The 26,713-nt window shown below is 42.8% G+C and overlaps 1 protein-coding gene and 1 pseudogene across 2 annotated transcripts in view; one reads left to right on the forward strand and one right to left on the reverse strand.

Annotated features, from left to right (window-relative positions):
- LOC135506037 (TGF-beta-activated kinase 1 and MAP3K7-binding protein 2-like) overlaps positions 1-26,713 on the reverse strand; it is a 76,794-nt gene that overhangs the window by 43,225 nt on the left and 6,856 nt on the right. The window lies entirely within an intron of this gene.
- LOC135505634 (polysialoglycoprotein-like) overlaps positions 4,446-26,713 on the forward strand; it is a 32,041-nt pseudogene continuing 9,773 nt past the window's right edge.

The following is a 26,713-nucleotide window of genomic DNA, read 5'->3' on the forward strand; positions in this document are numbered from 1 at the left end:
AAGTGTTGGTCCCATGTTTCATGAGCTGAAATAAAATATCTCAGAAATGTTCCATACGCCCAAAAGGTTATTTCTCTCCAATTTTGGGCACAAATTTGTTTACATCCCTGTCCTTTTCAAATCGTTGAAATTGTTGCATGTTGCGTTTATATTTTTGTTCAGTGCATTAGGAAAGTATTCAGACAACTTTACTTTTTCCACATTTAAGTTATTAAAGCCTTATTCTAAAAATGTTCCTCATCAATCAAAATGGAATGAATAAAACATAAATAAAATGCCCATAGAGCTCTGCAGCAGGATTGTGTCGTGGCACAGATCTGGAGATGGGTACCAATGGGTCCCCAAGAACACAGCGGCCTCCATTCTTAAATGGATGAAGTTTGGAACCACCAAGACTCTTCCTAGAGCTGGCCGCACGGCCAAACTGAGCAATTGGGGGAGAAGGGACTTGGTCAGGGAGGTGAACAGGAACCCAATGGTCACTCTGACAGAGCTCCAGAGTTCCTCTGTGGAGATGGGAGAACCTTCCAGAAGGACAACCATCTCTGCAACACTCCACCAGATCAGGCCTTTATGGTAGAGTGGCCAGATGGAAGCCACTTCTCAGGAAAAGGCACATGGCAGCCCACATCTTTATATTTAATGTACATTTTCTAACATTTCTAAAAACCTGTTTTTGCTTTATGATTATGGGGTATGTCTGTAGTTGGATGAGGTGGGAAAAAAACAATTGAATCAATTTTAGAATAAGGCTGTAATGTAACAAAATGTGTAAAAACTCAAGGGGTCTGAATACTTTCCAAATGCACTGTACATAATTATATAGGGGATATCCAATTTATATTTGTGCTTCCGCAATAAAAATGTATGAGTCAGTGCTTCAGACTGCTGAGTTGATTTCCATCACTTCATATTAGAGAAAATGAGAAGTCATAATCTCATAAAGAAAGCCAGGGCAAGAGCTGCTGCTACAGCTCCTGTTGCTGCTGGAGTAAAACATGCTTTTATAAGCCCAATCATTGCACAACAATTCTAAATGCAATCACATGTTGAAAACAGTTTTGATGGTCACGATTAAAAATAGCTACTATTTTTATTTCTCAACTGGTAATTGAAGCACACTTCCCATTCGCTATTCAAGTACTTGGGCAACGGTAGGCAGGCTTCAGCGCGTCACACACTTTGCAATGTGAGCTGGAGGCAGTATGCCTTTTGAAAACATACTTAATTGAGTGAAATCTTAACCTTTTACTTCATATTGTGAGGCATGTCTTCAAAGTAGCCGAACCAAAATCTGTTTCTTTAAACATGGAGGCAATTCTTTCATAAAGACTTCCAAATGCCATTGAAACCAGTAGTCTATTTCTCTCAAGTTCTATTGATTTTCAAATCAACTTTCTTTCATTGTCCAGTAACCAAAGGCAGAATCCTAGTCATATTAGCAACCCATGTGAGTTGTTGCATCTTTAGATCCCCCATATTTCAACATTTCTAATGGATTTCTAATTTCCATCTCTGTCACATGAACCCGCTTTAATGTGCAGTGCGGTTTTGACAACAGTGTTTTCCCGCTAATTACATTGCTTCACAGCTAAAATGTGAAAAAATAATAGCTGATCAACATTTTAAGCTAAACGTTCTCATCTGTTGCATCAGCCTCAATGCTTTTTAAAGTTATTTTGATGTACTGGTTGTATGAATTTGGGATATATCATCCCACAACTGTCCCAGAGTCTGTTTGAAATAGGGTATTTCTCGCACAGAACGACAAGCTGACCAATAGAATATGTCAACTTTTCTACTATGGCGATAGTAGATTGACAGGCTAGTGATTTTACTGTTGGCTGAGGAAAAGTAAATGTGGACAGCAATTCTAACATCTCCAAAGTGTGCATAGGGATTCGGTAAGAAGGACGCACACTGTTGCATCCCCGAGTTGCATGTTCTGTTAAGATGAATTACCATCTGTCACTCTAAGCACCGTGGGTATACACCATAATCAGGATACGTACCCAATGCATATGGGTCCAGTGCATTTATAAAATGTCAGGTAAATTTAAATTCTGCCGGTCAAATGTCCGGCACTACACTTTCGTAACGGAAATCCTGTGTCCAATATACTGTAGACTGAAACACAAAGCAAGGACAAGCAAGGACAAGAACAATAATTGCCTTTAAACAAAAACTGTCAAGTAAATATATTTTGTACAGCTATCATTATGGCGATTTGCATATCATTGTATCTCAGCATTCCACAATATTTACAGGCCCAGTCCCACGTCAGCTAAATGATTCCCTTTCATCAAGCATTAAAAACATAGGGAGGTGGAGTGTGCACCAGAATGCAGAGCTCTTGTAAGAGATTGTGCAACCATCCTCCACCTCTGCAGCCGTGTGGCCTGAATGCTCCTTATTCATGAAGACCCCCCCCCTCTTCCTTCTCCTCCTCCTAAAGGAATTATATGTCAAGACCACAGCCTAATCTTAAAATAGAAACTTTAGCAACTTGAAAAACGTTATCCTAAACCACTAATCTTTTTGTTTTGTTTCTGCCAAGAAGTTAAGGAAGTTTGAATTAAGAAAAGAGGTTGTGAGATGACTGAGAAATGGAAATGTAAAAATGGATCCTAGCAACAACAGTCTTGACGGAAAACTCACTGCACAGTGCGCACAGTGTTTTTCTTACATTGTGGAAACATTAATTGCCAGCTGACAAGCCTCAACACAGACTCTCATTAAGCAGGTATAACGTATAGCCTAAGATTCCAAACTGAGACCTGAAAAAGATAGGCTACGTGATGTAGCCTAGGCAGGCTGTTTCAAGAGTTAAAACTATAAAACATTTGGGCATAGAGAGCTAACAGCTATTTACCGAACACAAGACCTTGTACTTTCACACCTTATTAGGATATTATTCCTACGATGATGGATAGAGCCAGAGCTTAATAAATAGTGTGCATTAAATTGAGAAATAGACACATTCTTTGAGTATGGATACACTATTTCTGCAGAGCTTGGTGTGGAATTCAATTCACTGAACCAATTAAATTTCTCATGAAGTGCCAAAACAAACCCTCAAAGTTTAAATGCAAACCCTAAACTACACTGTATAGTCCTATATATCAACCAGTTTGGTGCCTGGTTGCTTTGTATCACAGTGTAGCACAAAGTCAGCAAGAGGATCCTAACCAAATGCTGAATAGCTTCTTTTAACAAAGAGCTTTCTGCTTCATATATTGTTATTTATTATATGCACCACAGCACATCTGTGCAGATCCTTTAATATATGGACAGTGTCTCAGACCAAAAGCGTTTTTATCATGAGAAAATCCTACATAGTCCCACTCCAATCATTTTAGTGCATCAAAGACAGAATGAAAGGAGCTGAATAACACAGACAGTCTGAGACATTGAGCTCTGAGCAAGGAGATGGGCCTAGTTGGAGTCTTGGAGAGCTTCAGGAACGAGGCCAGACCGATAGGAGTGTTTTCCGGTGGCTTCTACACAGAGCCCAGTGATGCAGCTGGAGTCAGATGTCTTTCTCCCAAATCCTTCAAACCCCTGAGGAGTCATCCCTGGCCTGAGAGATCCATACTGAGAGGTGATCTGGCCACACACCCTCAGGGAGAGCTTACACAGCGGGCAGGGGCATCCACAACAGTCAGTTTGCTTCTGTAGTAGACTTACGATTTGAAAAACAATGAAGAAGAGTTCAAGTGCATTCGGAAAGTATTCAGACCCCTTCCCTTTTCCACATTTTGCTACGTTACAGCCTTATTCCAAAATGGATAAAAATCCTCATCAATCTACACACAATACCCCATAATAACAAAGTGAAAACAGGTTTATAGAATGTTTGCAAATTTATACAAAATAATAAACAGAAATACCTTATTTACATAAGTATTCAGACCCTTTGCTATGAGAATCGAAATTGAGCTCAGGTGCATCCTGTTTCCATTGATAACCCTTGAGATGTTTCTACAACTTGATTAGAGTCCACCTGTGATAAATTCAATGAATTGGACATGATAAGGAAAGGCACACACCTGTCTATACACGGTCCCACAGGTGAAAGTGCATGTCAGAGCAAAAACCAAGCCATGAGGTTGAAGGAATTGTCCGTAGAGCTCTGAGACAGGATTGTGTTAAGGCACAGATCTGGGGAAGGGTACCCAAAAATATCTGCAGCATTGAAGGTCCACATGAACTGGCCTCCATCATTCTTAAAAGGAAGAAGTTTGAAACAACCATGATTCTTCCTAGAGCTGGCCGCCCGGCCAAACTGAGCAATTGGGGTAGAAGGGCCTTGGTCAAAGAGGTGGGCCTCGGTCTGACAGACCTCCAGAGTTCCTCTATGGAGAAAGGAGAACTTCCCAGAAGGACAACCATCTGAGCAGCACTACACCAATCCAGCCTGGAAGCCTCTTTTCAGTAAAAGCCACATGACAGCCTGCTTGGAGTTTGCCAAAAGGTACCCAAAGGACTCTCAGACCATGAGAAACAAGATTCTCTGGTTTGATGAAACCAAGATTGAACTCTTTGGCCTGAATGCCAGGCGTCACATCTGGATGAAGCCTGGTACCATACCTACGGTGAAGCATGGTGGTGGCAGCATCATGCTGTGGGGATGTTTTTCAGTGGCGGGGACTGGGAGACTAGTCAGGATCGGGGTTAGAGATGAACAGAGCAAAGTATAGAGAGATCCTTCATGAAAACTTGCTCCAGAGCGCTCAAGACCTCAGACTGGGGCAAAGATTCACATTCCAACAGGACAACGAACCTAAGCACACAGCCAAGACAACGCAGGAGTGGTTTTGGGACAAGTCTCTGAATGTCCTTGAGTGGCCCAGCCAGAGCCCGGAATTGAACCCAATCGAACAGCTCTGGAGAGACCTGAAAATAGCTGTGTAGCGACGCTCCCAATCCAACCTGACAGAGCTTGATAGGATCTGCAGAGAAGAATGGGAGAAACTCCCCAAATACAGGTGTGTCAAGCTTGTAGCATCATACCCAAGAGGATGTAATCGCTGTCAAAGGTGATTCAACAAAGTTCTGAGTAGAGGTCGACCGATTAATCGGAATGGCCGATTCATTAGGGCCGATTTCAAGTTTTCATATCAATCGGAAATGGGTATTTTGGACACTGATTTGGCCATACATTTTTTTCACCTTTATTTAGTCTTTATTTAACTAGGCAAGTCAGTTAACCTCTTGAAACTCTGGGGGCGCAATTTCATTTTTGGATGAAAAACGTTCCCGTTTTAAACAAGATATTTTGTCTCAAAAAGATGCTTGACTATGCATATAATTGATAGCTTTGGAAAGAAAACACTCTGAATTTTCCAGAACTGCAAAGATATTGTCTGTGGGTGCCCTAGAACGGGAGCTACAGGCAAAACCAAGATGAAATGGCAACCAGGAAATGAGCAGGATTTTTGAGGCTCTGTTTTCCATTGTCTCCTTATATGGATGTGAATGCGACAGGAATGAGCCTTCCCTATCTATCGTTTCTCCAAGGTGTCTGCAGCATTGTGACGTATTTGTAGGCATATCATTGGAAGATTGACCATAAGAGACTACATTTTCCAGGTGTCCGCCCGGTGTCCTCCATCGAAATTGGTGCGTCATTTTCAGCTGCTGGTATTTTTCCATGCTGAGGGGAAAGCAGGCTTCCACGAACTGCATATCAATGAAGAGATATGTGAAAAAACACCTTGAGGATTGATTCTAAACAACGTTTGCCATGTTTCGGTCGATATTATGGAGTTAATTCGGAAAAAGTTTGACGTTTTGGTGACTGAATTTTCGGTTCGTTTCGGTAGCCAAAAGTGATGTACAAAACGGAGCGATTTCTCCTACACAAAGATTCTTTCAGGAAAAACTGAACATTTGCTATGTAACTGAGAGTCTCCTTATTGAAAACATCCGAAGCTCTTCAAAGGTAAATGATTTTATTTATTTGGTTATCTGGTTTTTGTGAAAATGTTGCGTGCTAAATGCTACGCAAAATGCTAAGCTAGCTTGCAATACTCTTACACAAATTATTGATTTGCTATGGTTCAAAAGCATATTTTGAAAATCTGAGATGACAGTGTTGTTAAGAAAAGGCTAAGCTTGAGAGCAGGCGCATTATTTTCATTTTATTTGCGATTTTCAGAAATCGTTAACGTTGCGTTATGCTAATGAGCCTGAGGCTTTATTCACGATCCCGGATCCGGGATGGGGAGTATCAAGAGGTTTAAGAACACATTCTTATTTTCAATGACGGCCTAGGAACGGTGGGTTAACTGCCTCGATCAGGGGCAGAACGACAGATTTTTACCTTGTCAGCTCGGGGGATTCAATCTTGCAACCTTGCAGTTAACTAGTCCAACGCTCTAACCACCTGATTACATTGCACTCCATGAGGAGACTGCCTGTTACGCGAATGCAGAAAGAAGCCAAGGTAAGTTGCTAGCTAGCATTAAACTTATCTTATAAAAAACAATCAATCAATCATAATCACTAGTTAACTACACATGGTTGATGATATTACTAGTTTATATAGCGTGTCCTGCATTGCATATAATCGATGCGGTGCGTATCGTTGCTCCAATGTGTACCTAACCATAAACATCAATGCCTTTCTTAAAATCAATATACAGAAGTATATATTTTAAAACCTGCATATTCAGCTAAAAGAAACCCAGGTTAGCAGGCAATATTAACCAGGTGAAACTGTGTCACTTCTCTTGCGTTCATTGCACGCAGAGTCAGTGTACATGCAACAGTTTGGGCCGCCTAGTTTGTCAGAATTGTACGTAATTATGACATAACGTTGAAGGTTGTGCAATGTAACAGAAATATTTAGACTTATGGATGCTCCCAGTTAGATAAAATAAGGAACGGTTCCGTATTTCACTGAAAGAATAAACGTCTTGTTTTCGAGATGATATTTTCCGGATTCGACCATATTTCTGTGTGTTAAGGCTCGTATTTCTGTGTGTTATCATGTTATAACTAAGTCTATGATTTGATAGAGCGGTCTGACTGAGCGGTGGTAGGCAGCAGCAGGCTCGTAAGCATTCTTTCAAACAGCACTTTCGTGCGTTTGCCAGCAGCTTTTTATGACTTCAAGCCTATCAACTCCCGAGATTAGGCTGGTGTAACCAATGTGAAATGGCTAGCTAGTTAGCGGGGTGTGCGCTAATAGCGTTTCAAACGTCACTCGCTCTGAGAATTGGAGTGGGTGTTCCCCTTGCTCTGCATGGGTAACGCTGCATCGAGGGTGGTTGTTGTCGTTGTGTTCCTGGTTCGAGCCCAGGTAGGAGCGAGGAGAGGGACGTAAGCTATACTGTTTCACTGGCAATACTAAAGTGCCTATAAGAACATCCAATAGTCAAAGGTTAATAAAATACAAATGGTATAGAGACAAATAGTCCTATAATTCCTATAATAACTACAACCTAAAACTTCTTACCTGGAAATATTGAAGACTCATATTAAGGAAGGAACCACCAGCTTTCATATGTTCTCATGTTCTGAGCAAGGAACTTCAACGTTCGCTTTTTTACATGGCACATATTGCACTTTTACTTTCTTCTCCAACACTTTGTTTTTGCATTATTTAAACCAAATTAAACATGTTTTATTATTTATTTGAGGTTAAATTGATTTTATTGATATTAAGTTAAAATAAGTGTTCATTCAGTATTGTTATAATTGTCATTATTGCAAATACATTTTTTTTTAAATCGGCCGATTAATCGGTATCGGCTTTTTTTGGTCCTCCAATAATCAGTATCGGTATCGAAAAATCATAATCGGTTGACCCCCCTTTACTCTTCTGAATATTTTTATTTTTCTAAATTATCAAAAATGTCTAAAAACTTGTTTTTGCTTCGTAATTATGAAGTATTGTGTGTCGATTGAAGAGGATTTTCATTTAATCCATTTTAGAATAAGGCTGTAACGTAACAAAATGTGGAAAAAGTCAAGGGGTCTGAATACTTTCCGAATGCACTGTATGTGGTAGGCTAGAAGACTGTCTCCCAGTATGCCTGCCAGAACACAGGACTGTAATGTAATGTAACAAAAAGGTTATTATGTGGTATATTTGACAGGCAAAACAAATGATGAAACGGTTGTATGAAAGGTACGACACAAGTGCCGTATATTATACAGTAGCCTTTGGCGTAACACTCAAAACCATTGTGTAAAATCTTTAGCATAACTGAACTTTGATTCTGGAGAGAATACCCACAAAAAAAAACTAAAGGAATGTGTGAACACAATGCGGCTGCCTGTCATGTCACAAAGAAAGACAGTGGTGAATTGAAGAAAGCGCACAAGTATGTGAAAACTGATCTGAGATAGCTGTGATAGTTCGGAGGACAGGGGTGGGAGGGGGCTAAAAAAAGGTTCAGAAACAGTTGGTTCTGATAGATTTTCCGACAGGAGTTTCAAAGGCTACTCAGCTTCACTGGCCCTGTGCCGAGCAACATATACCTCTGCTAGATGATTCACAATTACAGGTTATTTGTTGGCCATGGAGACAACCCCCTGGTACTACTTTCTGGTCTTAAGACGGAACCGCCTCTTCCACTGATCGATTCATTAGGGATCACAACGCAGTCAGCCCTAAATTTAGGAACTTAGTGGTGTAGCCTTAGCTTAGCATCAAGGCGCTCCAGCAAATGGCATGATATTACTATGGAAGGAAGCTTCCATAGAAACGCATCCCTCTTGGCAATATAATAAACTGACAGTCAAATATCACTGAGTTCTTCATGACTGTTATACACATGCCGTAGAGCTGGGAAAAGGCTCAGGGCAGTATCTCAAAGCGAACTGATACCTGTCCTTGGGCTCACAATGCAACATGCAGAAAAATCCATAAATACCAGACATATCTTTCATGTTAATCTCATACCACAGCCACACCTTCAAGAGGAAGTACCACACCTCCTTGAATGGAGCAACAATGGAGGCAAGCACAGAAAGCATGCCATCGCTCTGACAAGATCTCACCCTATATTTCCTACTTGGGTTAGGATAATTGCAAAACACCTGAAAGTTCCACTTGATTGAAAACTGTGGTACTGTGGTCGTCTTGTCCCATGTAGTGTTATTGTAACTGAACAATGAAGCTACTTGCAGGATGTTCAGCTCTGATATGCTAGGTATGCACAGGCAAATCACCCTTTACTGCATTAGGGCATATCCATCAAAAAGGACCCATGGGAAGTTCATAGGAGCATATCAAATTGGGTGTCAAATGACAGCTAAGAGTCTATATTTTTGGGAAATGAAAGCATACAGTGCAATCCGAAAGTATTCAGACCCCTTGACTTTTCTACACACAATACCCCATAATGACAAAGCAAAAACACATTTTTAGACATTTTTGCAAATGTATAAAAAAAAATAAAACAGAAATATCACATTTACATAAGTATTCAGACCCTTTACTCAGAACTTTCTTGAAGCACCTTTGGCAGTGATTACATACCTGAGTCTTTTTTAGTATGACTCTACAAGCTTGGCACATCTGTATTTGGGAAGTTTCTCCCATTCTTCTCTGCAGATCCTCGCAAGCTCTGTTGGATGGGGAGCGTTGCTGCACAGCTATTTTCAGGTCTCTCCAGATATGTTTGAACGTCTGGGCTCTGGCTGGGCTACTCAAGGACATTCAGAGACTTGTCCCGAAGCCACTCCTGCGTTGTCTTGGCTGTGTGCTTGGGGTAGTTGTCCTGTTGGAAGGTAAACCTTTGACTCAGTCTGAGGTCTTGATCACTCTGGAGCAGGTTTTCATCAAGGATCTCTGTACTCTGCTTCGTTCATCTTTCCCTTGATCCTTACTAGTCTCCCAGTCCCTGCCGCTGAAAAACATCCCCACAGCATGATGCTGCCACCACCATGCTTTACCGTAGGGATGGTGCCAGGTTTCCCCCAGACGTGATGCTTCGCATTCAGGGCAAAGATTTCAGTCCTTGTTTCATCAGACTAGAAAATCTTCTTTCTCATGGTCTGAGAGTCCTTTAGGTACCTTTTGGCAAACTCCAAGTGGGCTGTCATGTGCCTATTACTGAAGAGTGGCTTCCATCTGGCCACTCTACCACAAAGGCCTTGGTGGAGTGCTGCAGAGATTTTTGGCCTTCTGGAATGTTTTCCCATCTCTAAAGAGAACTGAGCTCTGTCAGAGTGACCATTGGGTTCTTGGTCACCTCCCTGACCAAGGCTCTTTTCCCCTGATTGCACAGTTTGGCCGGGCGGCCAGCTCTAGGAAGAATCTTGGTGGTTCCAAACTTCTTCTATTTAAGAATGATAGAGGCCACTGTGTTCTTGGGGACCTTTAATGCTCCAGACATAGTTTGGTACCGTTCCCCGGATCTGTGCCTTGACACAATCCTGTCTCGGAGCTCTGACATGCATTGTCAACTGTGGGATCTTATATAGACAGGTGTGTGCCTTTCGAAATTATGTCCAATCAATTGACTTTACCACAGGTGGACTCCAATCAAGTTGTGGAAACATCTTAAGGATGATCAATGGAAACAAGATGCACCTAAGTTCAATTTCAAGTCTCCCAGTAAATTGATTGATGAAAAACCTTTTGTATTAAATCAATTTTAAAATAAGGCTGTAACATAACACAATGTGGAAAAAGGGAAGGGGTCTGAATTCTTTTCAGATGCACTGTAGATACATTTTCAACCATTTTCCACCTTAGAAATGTAGCATAAGTAAAGGCGTGGATTTCTGGATAAACAGATAGAAAAGAGGTCTTAGAAAACATCTACCAGAAAAAGTTTGAAAAGGTATCAGAAATAGCCTACATCAAAACACAATAATATTGACGTAAAGAACCTTGCCAACTAATATCAACAATTGTTTACCTTTGTAAGTTTAAGAAACATTGACTTGTGCCTTGTAATTCCATTCCCAAAAACCCACATACCTTCAAATGAAGTTATAGTGATTTTACTGATATACCTTTTGTTTATATAATTATTAAGTGATTAAAACTCATAATTCCATTACCAAATTATTTTTTTGAATTCCCAAAACATCTGTAACAGAATTACTGCAACTGAATTGGCTACAACGGGAAATCATAATAGTCACAAACCACAGTTGGGTCACCTGCTACTGTCCTCCGTTCCACTGGCATACTGTTATGTTCAGCTCACAACAGTTTTCTTTGTTTTTCTGTTGTCTGATGGTCAAACCAAGAGTGTAAAAACAGTCAGAGTCTGGACAACCCCTCCCTCTCTCTCTTTCCCTGCCTCTCTCTCTCTCACTCTCCCAGCTCTTACTGACACCTACCAAAAAGCCCCCTCTCTTTCCATTTACTGTAACCAGCATCCTCACCCACTGAGCACTGACCGACACCGGACGTCCATGGACGTTGAAAAGTAGTTGACATTTGGTCAGTCCACCCTGGCCTTGATGTCTACAGGCGGACCGGACTGGATCAAATCTGAACTTATCATAGATGTTTGGATAGCACAGTACAGTACAATACAGTACAGTGAGTAGAACACAGTGCAATACAGTAAAGAAAAGTATAGTACAGTAGAGTACTGCTGTACTCTACTGTACTACTGTACACTGCTGTACTCTACTCTAGTGTACTGCACTGTGCTCTGCTGTGATGTTCAAACTTGTGAAACATGAGCAGAATGACATTCATATCCATAATTATGCATTTCTGTGTATTGCAGATCAGGGACCCAAGATATAATTCCGTTACCGAGTTCAAATCCACTTCACGTACTGTAGTTCAATAACGAAAATAGATTTTTCAAACTCAAGGTGCCAAGTCATAGTTGAGAACCAATTCTTTCTGCAGAGCTTTTGGAAAACCCAGAGGGAGATTCTACCATAATTCTGTTACCAAAGTATGCATTTGCACAGTTCTTCCACTAAATTGTTGTAAATTGTTGTATTTGTATTGTTGAAAGTAGTCCTTGCACATAGAGTTGTATGGTTTGTTAACATTTTAAATCAATAGTTTTTCTTTGGCATACAGTTCAAAGTGAAAAAAACTGAGTCAAAGTGTAATTCCGTTACCATGGAATTGCCCCTTAGGAAATACACTTATGGCGTGTCATCACGCTCCTTACAGCAGCACATAGCCAGCAGGTTATTTATTAGTGTACCATCTCTCCCTGTGGCTTTGGTCCATTCTATCACCTTCCTCTACCACACTGGGGTGTAAAATATGCCCTCTCACACTGAGAGAGAAGCCCTCTGTGAAGCCTGTGGATCTCTCCAGTTTATATTACAGTGTATCGCGGCAGGCAGGACAGACCTCCATGTGCTCCGCTAAGGAGAAAACCCTCCGCCGGAAATGCTTTCTGCAGCTGCTAGGAGTATTATTCCCCACCTTGAGGCCAACCAAAAGACAAATGGCAGCCAAGTCACATGACTCGTCCGCCGCAGGATGCCATTGGTAGAAAGACACTCTATTCCAGCCCTCTCTAAACATTCTAGCCATTCTTCTCACACTGATGACTGTATTCACCCCACCACTGTAAATGAGTTGGGATGTAACCTGGTAGCTAGCTACTGTAGTCATGACTATTGATACATTGAAAACAGGCCAGTCATGACTGACAGGAATGCTTATCTATGATTAACTATATAACAATAAGTCATCTCTGTTGACAGTATGAACTTATGCCATAAGTGGCTCCGCTCCCCCCAGGTGTACTATAACACTGCGTCCATGAAGTCTGACCAAAGGGACCTCAGTGATCACGGATGCCGCGTGGATGTTTTTAAAATCATGAAATGTGAATTTGTCAGACTCTTTCCCCACCACACCCACCAGGACTGGCTGTGTTGCGTATGAAGGGGTATGGACTGGAAGCTCTACTGAGTGGCTCTTCTGGTGCCCACAGAGGACGGGAGGGACAGTGCCGGCTCTGCCCAGAATGGCACTGACAGGTGTGCCTGAGAGGGTGCCAGCGGCGGCCAGGCCTGATCCGCAGTGCAGATAGCAGCCAAACTACACACAGGACCAGGACCCTGGGTCCATGGCAGTACATTCCTCTGAGGAATAACCCAGCAGAGCCACAGCCACGCTGTTATGACATCTTCAACCTGGAGCAGGGACGGGGTATTGAGGGGTGGGCCTGTGAGGTCAGATGACAAGGAAAAAAGTAGTGAGGGGGTGCAGAGGGGGTGATAGGGTTAGGTACCCCCTTCCCCCATCTCTGCTGCCCCCCTCTCTATTCGCCAGCTTCAAAGTCAAGAGAAGTTTCCATGGATCAGCGACAAGGAACAAGGAAACTACCAAAACAAAAGGAGGCTCAGGGCAGCTTGGAAAAAGGACACTCTCACGTAATAAGAGCACTGTGGCCCGCTTCCACCTTTACAAGCCTGCACTCAGCATGATCCTCTCTAAACTAACTCTTCGGGAAACGTTTTTTCCCTCAGCATTGAACAAAAAGTAATTCTGATCAAAAACCAAGGGGATGGGCAGAGGTTCCACAATCCACAAACTTTACTTTTGTGTATGTTTGCAGTGCTGTTGTGAAATTTGTGTGTTGGAAAAAATATTGTCTCCAAGCTCAATGGCTTGTTTTCTTCCTCAGGGCTCAGGAGGTTGCATTCAAGATTCAAGAGTTGCAAAACATCGCCAAATGTAATTTAATAGACCGCTACTATTTCAGGAATTACAGAGAGAGATAGACCCACACAACAGCCAGTTGCCCTTGGCAAAGCCATACTAAACCACAACAAACAAAAGCGTTTCAACTGTGTGGACTTCACTGTCCACCACACCCTGACAAAATGTTTTGAGAGCGGGAGAGAGAGTGCTCCGGGGGAGGGAGAGAGAGAGAGAGAGAGAGAGTGCTCCGGGGGGGGGGAGAGAGAGAGAGAGACAGAGAGAGTGCTCCGGGGAGGGAGAGAGAGAGAGAGAGAGAGAGTGCTCCGGGGGGAGAGAGAGAGAGAGAGAGAGTGCTCCGGGGGAGAGAGAGAGAGAGAGAGAGTGCTCCGGGGGGGGAGGAGAGAGAGAGAGAGAGAGAGTGCTCCGGGGGAGGAGAGAGAGAGAGAGAGAGAGAGTGCTCCGGGGGGAGAGAGAGAGAGAGAAGAGAGAGAGTGCTCCGGGGGAGGAGAGAGAGAGAGAGAGAGAGAGTGCTCCGGGGGAGGGGAGAGAGAGAGAGAGAGAGAGAGTGCTCCGGGGGGAGAGAGAGAGAGAGAGAGAGAGAGTGCTCCGGGGGGGAGAGAGAGAGAGAAAGAGAGAGAGTGCTCCGGGGGAGGAGAGAGAGAGAGAGAGAGAGACTGCTCCGGGGGAGGAGAGAGAGAGAGAGAGAGAGTGCTCCGGGGGAGGAGAGAGAGAGAGAGAGAGAGAGAGTGCTCCGGGGGAGGAGAGAGAGAGAGAGAGAGAGAGAGAGAGAGTGCTCCGGGGGGAGGGAGAGAGAGAGAGAGAGAGAGAGTGCTCCGGGGGGGGAGAGAGAGAGAGAGAGAGAGAGAGAGAGAGAGTGCTCCGGGGGGAGGAGAGAGAGAGAGAGAGAGAGAGAGAGTGCTCCGGGGGGGAGAGAGAGAGAGAGAGAGAGTGCTCCGGGGGGGGGAGAGAGAGAGAGAGAGAGAGAGTGCTCCGGGGGGGGGGGGAGAGAGAGAGAGAGAGAGAGAGAGTGCTCCGGGGGGAGAGAGAGAGAGAGAGAGAGAGAGTGCTCCGGGGGGGAGAGAGAGAGAGAGAGAGAGAGAGAGTGCTCCGGGGGGAGAGAGAAGAGAGAGAGAGAGAGAGAGAGTGCTCCAGGGGAGGAGAGAGAGAGAGAGAGAGAGAGAGTGCTCCGGGGAGGAGAGAGAGAGAGAGAGAGAGAGAGAGAGAGAGAGAGAGAGAGTGCTCCGGGGGGGGGAGAGAGAGAGAGAGAGAGAGTGCTCCGGGGGGGAGGGAGAGAGAGAGAGAGAGAGAGAGAGAGTGCTCCGGGGGAGGGAGAGAGAGAGAAAGAGAGAGTGCTCCGGGGGGGAGGAGAGAGAGAGAGAGTGCTCCGGGGGGAGAGAGAGAGAGAGAGAGAGAGAGAGTGCTCCGGGGGGGAGAGAGAGAGAGAGACAGAGAGAGTGCTCCGGGGGAGGAGAGAGAGAGAGAGAGAGAGTGCTCCGGGGGAGGAGAGAGAGAGAGAGAGAGTGCTCCGGGGGGGGAGAGAGAGAGAGAGAGAGAGAGTGCTCCGGGGGGAGGAGAGAGAGAGAGAGAGAGAGTGCTCCGGGGGAGGAGAGAGAGAGAGAGAGAGAGAGTGCTCCGGGGGGGAGGGAGAGAGAGAGAGAGAGAGAGAGAGAGAGAGAGTGCTCCGGGGAGGAGAGAGAGAGAGAGAGAGAGAGAGAGAGTGCTCCGGGGGGAGGGGAGAGAGAGAGAGAGAGAGTGCTCCGGGGGGAGAGAGAGAGAGAGAGAGAGAGAGTGCTCCGGGGGGGAGAGAGAGAGAGAGAGAGTGCTCCGGGGAGGAGAGAGAGAGAGAGAGAGAGTGCTCCGGGGGGAGAGAGAGAGAGAGAGAGAGAGAGTGCTCCGGGGGGGAGAGAGAGAGAGAGAGAGAGAGTGCTCCGGGGGGGAGAGAGAGAGAGAGAGAGAGAGAGAGAGTGCTCCGGGGGAGGAGGAGAGAGAGAGAGAGAGAGAGAGAGAGAGAGAGAGAGAGAGAGCTCCGGGGGGGAGAGAGAGAGAGAGAGTGCTCCGGGGGAGGAGAGAGAGAGAGAGAGAGAGAGAGAGTGCTCCGGGGGAGGAGAGAGAGAGAGAGAGAGAGAGAGAGAGTGCTCCGGGGGGAGAGAGAGAGAGAGAGAGAGAGAGAGTGCTCCGGGGGAGGAGAGAGAGAGAGAGAGTGCTCCGGGGGAGGAGAGAGAGAGAGAGAGAGAGTGCTCCGGGGGAGGAGAGAGAGAGAGAGAGAGAGAGTGCTCCGGGGGAGGAGAGAGAGAGAGAGAGAGAGAGAGAGAGAGTGAGAGAGTGCTCCGGGGGGGGGAGAGAGAGAGAGAGAGAGTGCTCCGGGGGGGAGAGAGAGAGAGAGAGAGAGAGAGAGAGAGTGAGAGAGTGCTCCGGGGGGAGGGAGAGAGAGAGAGAGAGAGAGAGAGAGAGAGAGAGAGAGAGAGTGAGAGAGTGCTCCGGGGGAGGAGAGAGAGAGAGAGAGAGAGTGCTCTGGGGGAGGTGAGGGAGAGAGAGAGAGAGTGCTCCGGGGGAGGAGAGAGAGAGAGAGAGAGTGCTCCGGGGGAGGAGAGAGAGAGAGAGAGAGAGAGAGAGAGAGTGAGAGGGCAATGGAGGGTGAGAGCCTGAGGCCCACACTGTGCTGATAGGGCTGTAGGACACCAGATCAAAGCCCTTTCACAGCATTAGTGAGTAAAAACCTGAAAGAGAAGACAATAGATGAAAGACAATCAGCAAACTGTGAGAGCAATGATGAAGGACAGAGAAGCCGTAGTCGTCTCTGCACGGCAGTAAAAACAGCACAGAATAACAACTGGAACAGAACAGTCTCTCTGTCTACAGCCTGGGGAGGTCTACATGGACACGGGACAGTAATCTGCCCATAGGATAAGCAAAGTGAGTGGTGATAAGGCAACTGACTGTCTTGTGATATCTAGACCCCTCGAAACAAGCAACAGGCAGGTCAACACAATATGCTGACTCACTACGTGAACACAGAAATGTCACTCTTGTATTGTAGCACGAAGCAACAAATAGGGTAAGCGTAACTATTAAGTCCACTTCCATCTTTGAATTAAAAAAATAAAAACAACATTTTCAGCTATTTAATGTTTCAACCTATTAATCTGTTTGTTTTATCATAACAGTTTTAATTCTAAGAATCAGGTGTTTTATTATTAAGTGATTGCCCGTTGTGTCAGTTCCCACTTGTGGTCAATATCAACGCAACAAAGAAATGTTGGTGTTAAGACACATTTTTCTGATATATTTATTACCGTCTAAGATAAGTTATCATACTTTATGTAAAATTCAGATATGAATGTACTGATATATGCACATGATAGCATATATCATGGGCATTAATGACTACTTCTTGCCAATTGAAAATATGGGTTTTTCTCGTTAGCAGTCGTGCCTGCATGTCACAGTCACACAGGAGCAAAATAACTTGATGAACTACAACAAGACAATAGATTTCAGGCATTTACAGCTTACATTTTCAAATGCATTTAGTCTTATTTTACTGTTAAATTAACCTTGCATTGTTATACATAGATTACATTGTTGTGTATTGTACATGTATCTCGGGTGAGCTTAGGGGGTACAGTAGCAAAAAAAGGAAACTCCCTCTATGCAGAATGTAAATGGTAATAGATAAATATTGTCAATACTAACTTTGCATAATATTGTGGATATGTATAACTACAGTGTGGATATGTATAACCCAAACCATTGGTTTCCAAATATTGATTTTGCTATCTTTTTCACCATAAATCTCTGTTTTTCCAATTAAGTTCAGTATGCTCCTATTAAGCAAATTTTGCACTGAAACCCATGGGGATAGTGTGTTGATATCCCTAATATTCAATGATCATGCATAAATCATTTGTTTTTGGTTCAGATTTAAGTTGTTTAAAATCACACAAAAACTACAGTTATGCATATTATGCATCTAGCCATACGCCTTTCCCAAGATTAGAAACAATTAGGAACAATTATAAACCTCTGTACTCTCTCCAAGACGTTTGGAATGGACAGGTAGTCGTTGATGCAGAGAGAGAAGAATAAGACCAGGGTTGAGGGATAAAGGACCTACAAGTGGTGGACAAAAATGCTAGGGACATGAAGATGACTGTTGGGCGATTACTCATGCACTTTTGGGTGGGGGCATTGTCATATTGTTGTCCTTCATTCATCCAGGTTATCCCATTTGTTGGTCCACCACCTGTACCTTTGTAATACACAGTAGAGAGGGAGATTTGAAACAGTCTTCAGATAGGCTTTAGGAAGACAAGTCAAACTAATTAACAAGAAAAGCAGTACAGCAAATGTGAATCCGCTTTCATATAATTACTTGACACTTGTGTGTGTTATGGTCTTTGTTGCATGGCCGGCGTGGGTGAAGGTTATTTTTTTTATATATTTACTTATCAAGCAATAACACACCTGAGTTAACTAATCATGTCTCGATTGAAGTCAATGATTAGTTCATTAGCTAAATCAGGTGTGTACTGGTAGGCAAGAACAAAAGCCTGAGTCCACTGTTATGAGTGCTACTTTCATAATGAAAAGTAATTATGCGTTTATTTTAATAACTTTAGGGGAGATGAATATTATATAATTCAACATAAGAAATGTCCATATGTAAGTTTTGAACATTTGGAAATGTATTTAAATAGATGATCTAAAAGTGGGATTATTTGGAACAACCATGGGTTTAAAGGGTACATTCAGTAGGTACCAAATTAAGCCAAGTCCAGACTTTTCACACATTTTATCAAATCTTTTTATGTTTTATAAAAAACAATTGTAAGTCAGAAAACTTCACATCATAAATGAACATTTCATTTTATTGGGACTTTTCTTAAATTAATTTGGGCAGTATATGTTAGAAATGTCTAAACTTAGATTTTGGTAGGTTTTATAGGTAGACTTACCCGACTTGTTTCTAACACAATGTTTCTTATAAACTCAGGAGTGAATCAGGAAAAACATGTAGTTAGTAATGTATTATTGCAGCGTTTCATTTCAATGTCAAATTGCAGTGCAAGAGGAAACAACAATGCCTTTACTTTCCATTTTCACTCGTTTCCACAGTTTCGCTTTCTTCCTGAGGGTTTGGATGGCCGCCTGTACTAATTTAACGGAGAAAAATATTATTCAATCACAGCTGATGTCCCGTCTGAGAAACAGTAGGTGCTAGTGGTGCAGGCCTACATGGAGAAGGTGTGTGTGTGTGTATTTTGTACATTAATTTATTAAGAATCCCCATTAGCTGATCCCCATTTGCAGCTACTCTACCTGGGGTCCAGCAACATTAAGGCAGTTATATACAATTAAAAACATTACATGACATTCCATTTCACAACACTTTTCACAACACATCAAGTGTGTTCCCTCAGGCCTCCCAAGTGGCGCAGTGGTCTAAGGCACTGCATCGTTGTGCCACTAGAGATTCTGGGTTTGAGTCCAGGCTCTGTCGCAGCTGGCCGCGACCGGGAGACCCATGGGGAGGCACGCAATTGGCCCAGAGTCATCCGGGTTATGGGAGGGTTTGGCTGGCAGGGATGTCCTTGTCCCATCGCGCACTAGGGCGTAGTGTACGCTGACACGGTCGCTAGGTGTACGGTGTTTCCTCCGACACATTGGTGCGGCTGGCTTCCGGGTTAAGTGGGCATTGTCTGTACGGGAGTTGCAGCGATGAGACAAGACTGTAACTACCAATTGGATACCATAAAAAAATTTAAGCGTGTTCCCACAGGCCACTATTCACGTATGTGACTCATTTCAGGAAACTAGTAGTATGTCGGGGGTCACTACTTCACAAAGAGAGCCATTTGAACATAAACTTTTTTGAAAAATCTAAAATGCATTTTTGGGCAGAAATGCATTCTGGAACATGTGAACGTTCATGTGCCTTAATAACAAACATCTGTAAATACTAGGGATGCACGATATACCGGTGAAGACATCAGAATCCGCCGATATTAGCTAAAAATGCCAACATCGGCCCGCTGTCTAGTTTAACGCCGATGTGCAAAACCGATGTCAAAGTTGACATGCATACCTATATAACGTAGGTACATGACGTAATGACACCGCATAAAATGTTGCGCTACACGTGCAACACAGCATTCCTAACCTAGCCCACAATGTCTGCTGTGTGGATCAAGCAGTCAACAAGTCGAGCAGTCATTTAAAAGAGTAAGAACATCCATTAATGCCAAGATAATGGAATTCATTGCCCTTGACAATCAACTGTTCTCTGTCATGGGTGACGTTGGCTTTCGCCGACTGGTCGAGCACCGGTACACACTACCAAGTGCGATATTTTTCAGATGTTGCCCTACCGGAGTTTATTTTTGCAACAAAAATGTTTACCTTTATTTAACTAGGCAAGTCAGTTAACTTCTCTGGCCAAAAGCCAGGGAAAATGCAGAGCGCCAAATTCAAATAAATTACTATAAAAATCAAACTTTCATTAAATCACACATGCAAGATAGCAAATTAAAGCTACACTTGTTGTGAATCCAGCCGACATGTCAGATTTCAAAAAGGCTTTTCGGCGAAAGCAAACAATGCTATTATCTGAGGAAAGCACCCCTGTAAACAAAGAGAGAAACGCTATTTCAACCCTGCAGGCACGACACAAAACGCAGAAATAAAAATATAATTAATGTCTTACCTTTGACGAGCTTCTTTTATTGGCACTCCAATATGTCCCATAAACATCACAAATGGTCCTTTTGTTCAATTAATGCCGTCGACATATATCCAAAATGTACATTTATTTGGTGCGTTTGATCCAGAAAAACACCGGTTCCAACTTGCTCAACGTGACTACAAAATATCTAAAAAATGACCTGTAAACTTTGCGAAAACATTTCAAACTTCTTTTGTAATACAACTTTAGGTATAATCGATATAATTTAAGACGGGATGATCTGTGTTCAATACAAGAGGAAATCAAACTGAAGCTAGCTTTCTGGTCAAACAGTACACTTCAAGTGACCCTCATTCAAGATGGCGGTACTTCTTCATTACACAAAGGAATAACCTCAACCAATTTCTAAAGACTGTTGACATCCAGTGGAAGCGATAGGAACTGCAAGAAGGTCCCTTAGAAATCTGGATTCCCAATGAAAACTCATTGAAAAGAGAGTGACCTCAAAAAAAGATACATCTGAATGGTTTGTCCTGGGGGTTTCGCCTGCTAAATAAGTTCTGTTATACTCACAGACATGATTCAAACAGTTTTAGAAACTTCAGAGTGTTTTCTATCCAAATCTACTTAATAATATTAGAGGTCGACCGATTATCATTTTTCAACGCCGATACCGATAACGATTATTGGAGGACCAAAAAAGCCGATACCGATTAATCGGCCGATTTGTTTTACATTTATTTGTAATAATGACAATTACAACAATACTGAATGAACACTTATTTTAACTTAATATAATACATCAAAAAAATCAATTTAGCCTCAAGTAAATAATGAAACGTTCAATTTGGTTTAAATAATGCAAAAACAAAGTGTTGGAGAAGAAAGTAAAAGTGCAATATGTGCTATGTAAGAAAGCGAACGTTTCAGTTCATTGCTCAGAACATGAGAACATATGAAAGCTGGTGGTTCCTTTTAACATGAATCTTCAATATTCCCAGGTAAGAAGTTTTAGGTTGTAGTTATTATAGGAATTATAGGACTATTTCCCTCTATACCATTTGTATTTCATTAACCTTTGACTATTGGATGTTCTTATAGGCACTTTAGTATTGCCATTGTAACAGTATAGCTTACGTCCCTCTCCTCGCTCCTCCCTGGGCTCGAACCAGCAACACAATGACAACAGCCACCATCGAAGCAGTGTTAACCATGCAGAGCAATGGGAACCACTACTAGAAGGATCAGAGCGAGTGACGTTTGAAACGCTATTAGCGCTAACTAGCTAGCCATTTCACTTCGGTTACACCAGCCTCATCTTTGGGGTCGCTTAGAAATGTCATTGTTTTTTAAATAAAAATAAAGAAAATTGTCCATTAAAATAACATCAAATTGCAGATTTTTTATGGAATATCTACATAGGCGTACAGAGGCCCATTATCAGCAACCATCACTCCTGTGTTCCAATGGCACGTTGTGTTAGCTAATCCACGTTTATCATTTTAAAAGGCTAATTGATCATTAGAAAACCCTTTTGCAATTATGTTAGCACAGCTGAAAACTATTGTCCTGATTCAAGAAAAAATAAAACTGGCCTTCTTGTTGAGTATCTGGAGCATCAGCATTTGTGGGTTAGATTACAGGCTCAAAATAGCCAGAATGGCCAGAAAAAATTACTTTCTTCTGAAACTTGTTAGTCTATTCTTGTTCTGAGAAATGATGGCTATTCCATGTGAGAAATTGCCAAGAAACTGAAGATCCCTTACAATTCTGTGCACTACTCCCTTCACAGAACAGCACAAACTGGCTCCAAACAGAATAGAAAGAGGAGTGGGAGGCCCCGGTGCACAACTGGGCAAGAGGGCAAGTAAATTAGTGTCTAGTTCGAGAAACAGATGCCTCACAAGTCCTCAACTGGCAGCTTCATTAAATAGTACCCGATAAACACCAGTCTCAACGTCAACAGTGACTCCAGAATGCTGGCGTTCTAGGCAGAGTTCCTCTGTCCAGTGTCTGTGTTCTTTTGCCCATCTTAATCTTTTCTTTTTATTGGCCAGTCTGAGATATTTCTTTTTCTTTGCAACTCTGCCTAGAAGGCCAGCATCCCGGAGTCGTCTCTTCACTGTTGACGTAGAGACTGGTGTTTATCGGGTAGTATTTAATGAAGCTGCCAGTTGAGGACTTGTGAGGCATCTGTTCATTCCTGTGCTGTTTGTAACTACCCTGGTAGGTTGACTGGTAACCTGAACCAGATTGCAGGCACTGGTTACAGTTTGAAACTTTTTCTTGAGTGGGCAGCTTGACTTACTTCTCTGTTGATATCACATACATTATCAAGCATTTCACACATGTTTTCCAGATACTGACTGTTAGCACTTGGTGGTCTATAGCAGCTTCCCACAAGAATGGGCTTTAGGTGAGGCAGATGAACCTGTAGCATATTACTTCAACAGTATTTAACATGAGGTCCTCTCTAAGCTTTACATGAATGTGGTTCTGAATATAAACAGCAACACCTCCGCCATTGACATTTCTGTATTTTCTGTAGATGTTATAACTATGCATTGCTACCACTGTATCATCAAATGTATTAACTAAATCAGAGATTGTCAGAATACGAATGTCATCTGTTACTGGCAAATTATTGTGTGTGTGTACACACAAATTGGGGGCGGCTCCCACCCAGAAACGTGTGCAGTCAGCTGCCTGCAGAGGAAGCCATCACCAGTGTCCACGATCAGGTGCTAGCTACATTCCTCTAAACCATTCACTGTCATATCAGATAGATAGACAAGTCCGCCAGCACCAGCATATCTATCTTGGCTCAATTCCCCTCAAGGCTTTCCTGGCCTCCTCTCCTCTAAATAAATACAAGCTCAATGCCCTAATTCCACTGAATCCACCACCGCCATGTTGTCTTGTGTGACTTCGGGTGGCGTTGTGGGGCCTCAGGGCTGCCTGAGAGCACAGCAGAGCATGTCACAGAGTAGTGAGGGAGGGACAACAGTAGAGGCACCACCTCACAACCCCTTACTGGTGCAGGATGAGAGACTCCACTCAAGACTCACCCAATATTACACACCTGGGGGAGACTCGGGAGAGAAGGGGGTTCACAGTGTCCTTGAGCTGCAAGGAGGAGGAATGGAATTGATTGTACAGACTGACTGATGCTAGTATGATAAACTGGCACCACAATTCATGAAAGGACAAGCAAGCTATCAGTTAGCATTGTCAATGCTGCTATTATTTCTTTGGCATTCCTTCTGCATTGACAATGGAGTGTCTTATTCAGTGTAAATCAATATGAAGGGGAGGATGAGGTGCCAGTTGGCTAGCGTGAGAGTTGAGGTGGTTATCACAACTGTCCTTGACAAGAGGAAGTGTTTGTATGTCACACACACATATCCTGCCACAGTGTCTGGCTGCAGTCTCCTTAATCCCATGGTGTGCAATGTTATGGTCACTGCTGCTCTGTCTTCCTGTGTGTGCAACCTGTCATTCAAACTGTTTGAAAGAAGATGACAACAGAATGACGAAATACAGCATATATCATAGCCCCCCTTTTCTCCAAAATCCACTGGACTATTCCAAGTCCATTGACCTACTGCTTGCTCATAAATTAAAACTGGAAAGTCATTGCTTAAAGGGCAATTCTGCCACTTTCAACCTCATATGCATTCTCTCCAGCACCATACCAGTGTCTACATATGTGAAAACAGCATATTTCTATGATCTGTGGTTAAAACAAAAGAAACGGTGATATTCAAAACCTGCAATGAGTTTTTAGCCAGAGGGAAGGTATTTTCTTACTCCCCATGTCACCACGAATCTTACAGTGCTTGAAAATCACAGTTTTTTAAATGTTTTAACTTTTGATGATGTAATTGGGTAGAACTTTTTAACTTTATACATCTTTCTACAAAAAAACAGAAATATCCCCTTGTCACATACACTATATACACAAAAGTATCTGGACACCCCTTCAAATTAGTGGATTTGGCTATTTCAGCCACACCTGTTGCTGACAGGTGTATAAAATCGAGCAGACAGCCATGCAATCTCCATAGACAAACATTGGCAGTCGAAGAGCTCAATGACTTTCAACGTGGCACTGTTCTAACAAGTCAGTCCGTCAAATTTCTGCCCTGCTAGAGCTGCCCTGGTCAACTGTATGTGCTGTTATTGTGAAGTGAAAACATCTAGGAGCAATAACGGCTCAGCCGCGAAGTGGTAGGCTGAAGCACGTAGCGTGTAAAAACTGCCTCTGGAAGCAACATCAGTAGAATAACTGTTTGTTGGGAGCTTCATGAAATGGGTTTCCATGGCCGAGCAGCCGCACACAAGTCTAAGATCACCATGCGCAATGCCAAGCGTCGTCTGGAGTGGTGTAAAGCATGCCGCCATTGGACTTTGGAGCAGTGTAAACGCGTTCTCTGGGGTGATCAATCACCCTTCAGCATCTGGCAGTCCGACGGACGAATCTGGGTTTAGCCGATGCCAGGAAAATGATACCTGTCCCAATGCATAGTGCCATCTGTAAAGTTTGGTGCAGGAGGAATACTGGTTTGGGACTGTTTTTTCATGGTTCGGGCTAGGGCTGGGCGATATGGCCAAAGTACTATATCACGGTATTAAAAAAATAATAATAATTGTATAGCATGATCAACTGTATCAAAAGCCTTGATGAGATCAATAAAAAGTGAGACAGTGTTGTTTTTTTGTCGATTGATACATTGATAAAATAGAGTTAGTATATAAAAACACTTTTAGCTGTTCTCTCACAAGGGGTTCAAGTATTTTCACCAGGGGTGACAGCTTTGATATTGGCCTATAATTATTTAAAAGAGTTGAATCTCCCCCTTTTAAAAGTGGTGGAAGAAATACTGATTTCCAGATCTTTAGAATTCCATTACATTCCAGGGTTAGATTGAACAGATATGTAAGTGGTTCAGCTATGAAACCAGCTGCCAGATTTAAAAATCAGGGAACAAAAAGATCAGGACCTGCAGGCTTTCTCTGATCTAAGGATTTCAGGGCATTATGTACCTCCTGCACTGAGAATGGCAAAAAGCTAAAAGTTTGACCAGCTCTCGCTGGTTCATCCACACAGGGTTGTACAGAGACAGAGGACACTGAATCAAACAGTCTACCAGATGATACAAAGTGCTAATTGAAACAATTCAGCATTTCAGTTTTGTCATTTACAGCAACAAAGTCCTTCAATACAGATGAAGGTAATTCATTAACATTACTGTTTCCAGACATAAACTTAATAGCCTTCTAAAACATTATAGCGTCATTCAGGTTATCAAAGGTAGTGAGAGATCCTAAGGTGGCAACACATACATTCTAAGTGATTACAATGAGTTTTTCTCTATTCTGATTGTTCTATACTGTTCAATTCAACTTCAACCCCAAAATATGTCATAATTTTCATACATTTTTGCATTTGAGATCATTTCCACACTGCAATGTAGGGCTGCACGATACTGGCAAGCAATCTGGGCCTTATTTTTAATCACATGTTGCAATTTGACTTGCGATTTATAGCAAAACACTTAACTTTTGGAATCATGGGAATAGAAAGTCTGTTCTAATTCTATAGTTATAATATGATAGTGGGCACTTTAATACAGTGTTGTTTGACATGACAACGAATCAAAATGCCAGGGAGGACTTATTGTGACAGGGTAGGAACTAATGTGTTGATAGATTATAGGGTCCTCTAGGAAACACCTTTGGCTACATTGAACGTTTTCTCTTAGCTACTTCATGTAGCTAACATATTCTTGCTTTGCGTTTACCTCTTTAATTTAGAAGACACTGTTGAACAAACAATATGCTGATTTAGGTCTACACCATTACTGGTATTATCAGGCTGTATAGCTAATTACGCTTGCTCTTACTCAGTACATTTATTAGCTGGCTAGCTAGCGATTAGCATTAGCGGCTAACAAGATTTAGGAACAACTTGCTAAGAAAAGACAAACTAGCTGTTTGCAGATGTATGAAACACAAACGAATAATGTGATTATAGAACGCTAGTAGATTTATATTAAGAAGGCAAGTGAAAACGGCATCATTGTCATCGACAAGCATTTCGCTACACTCGCATTAACATCTGCTAACCATGTGTATGTGACAAATAAAATTTGATTTGATTTGAACAGTGCTGCATATGCTGCATTGACCATGCAGACTGAACGCAAGTGTCTCGTGGTTGAGGAACATCAAATGCGCTCCTTGAGTGACAGGGGACGCGGCTAGGTCTGTGTGGAAAGCGGTATAGAAAGAGCGGAGAGAGACGACTCAAGTAGCGAAGTAAACTATAAAAATGGACATTACACTCTGCATATCACATTTAACAAACCAAACATTCAAATACCATTATAGAGTGTAAAGTAAAAACCCAAACCGGTCCATGCATC

The sequence above is a fragment of the Oncorhynchus masou genome, chromosome 19 (assembly GCF_036934945.1).
Source record: "Oncorhynchus masou masou isolate Uvic2021 chromosome 19, UVic_Omas_1.1, whole genome shotgun sequence".
NCBI classification, from domain to species: Eukaryota; Metazoa; Chordata; class Actinopteri; order Salmoniformes; family Salmonidae; genus Oncorhynchus; species Oncorhynchus masou.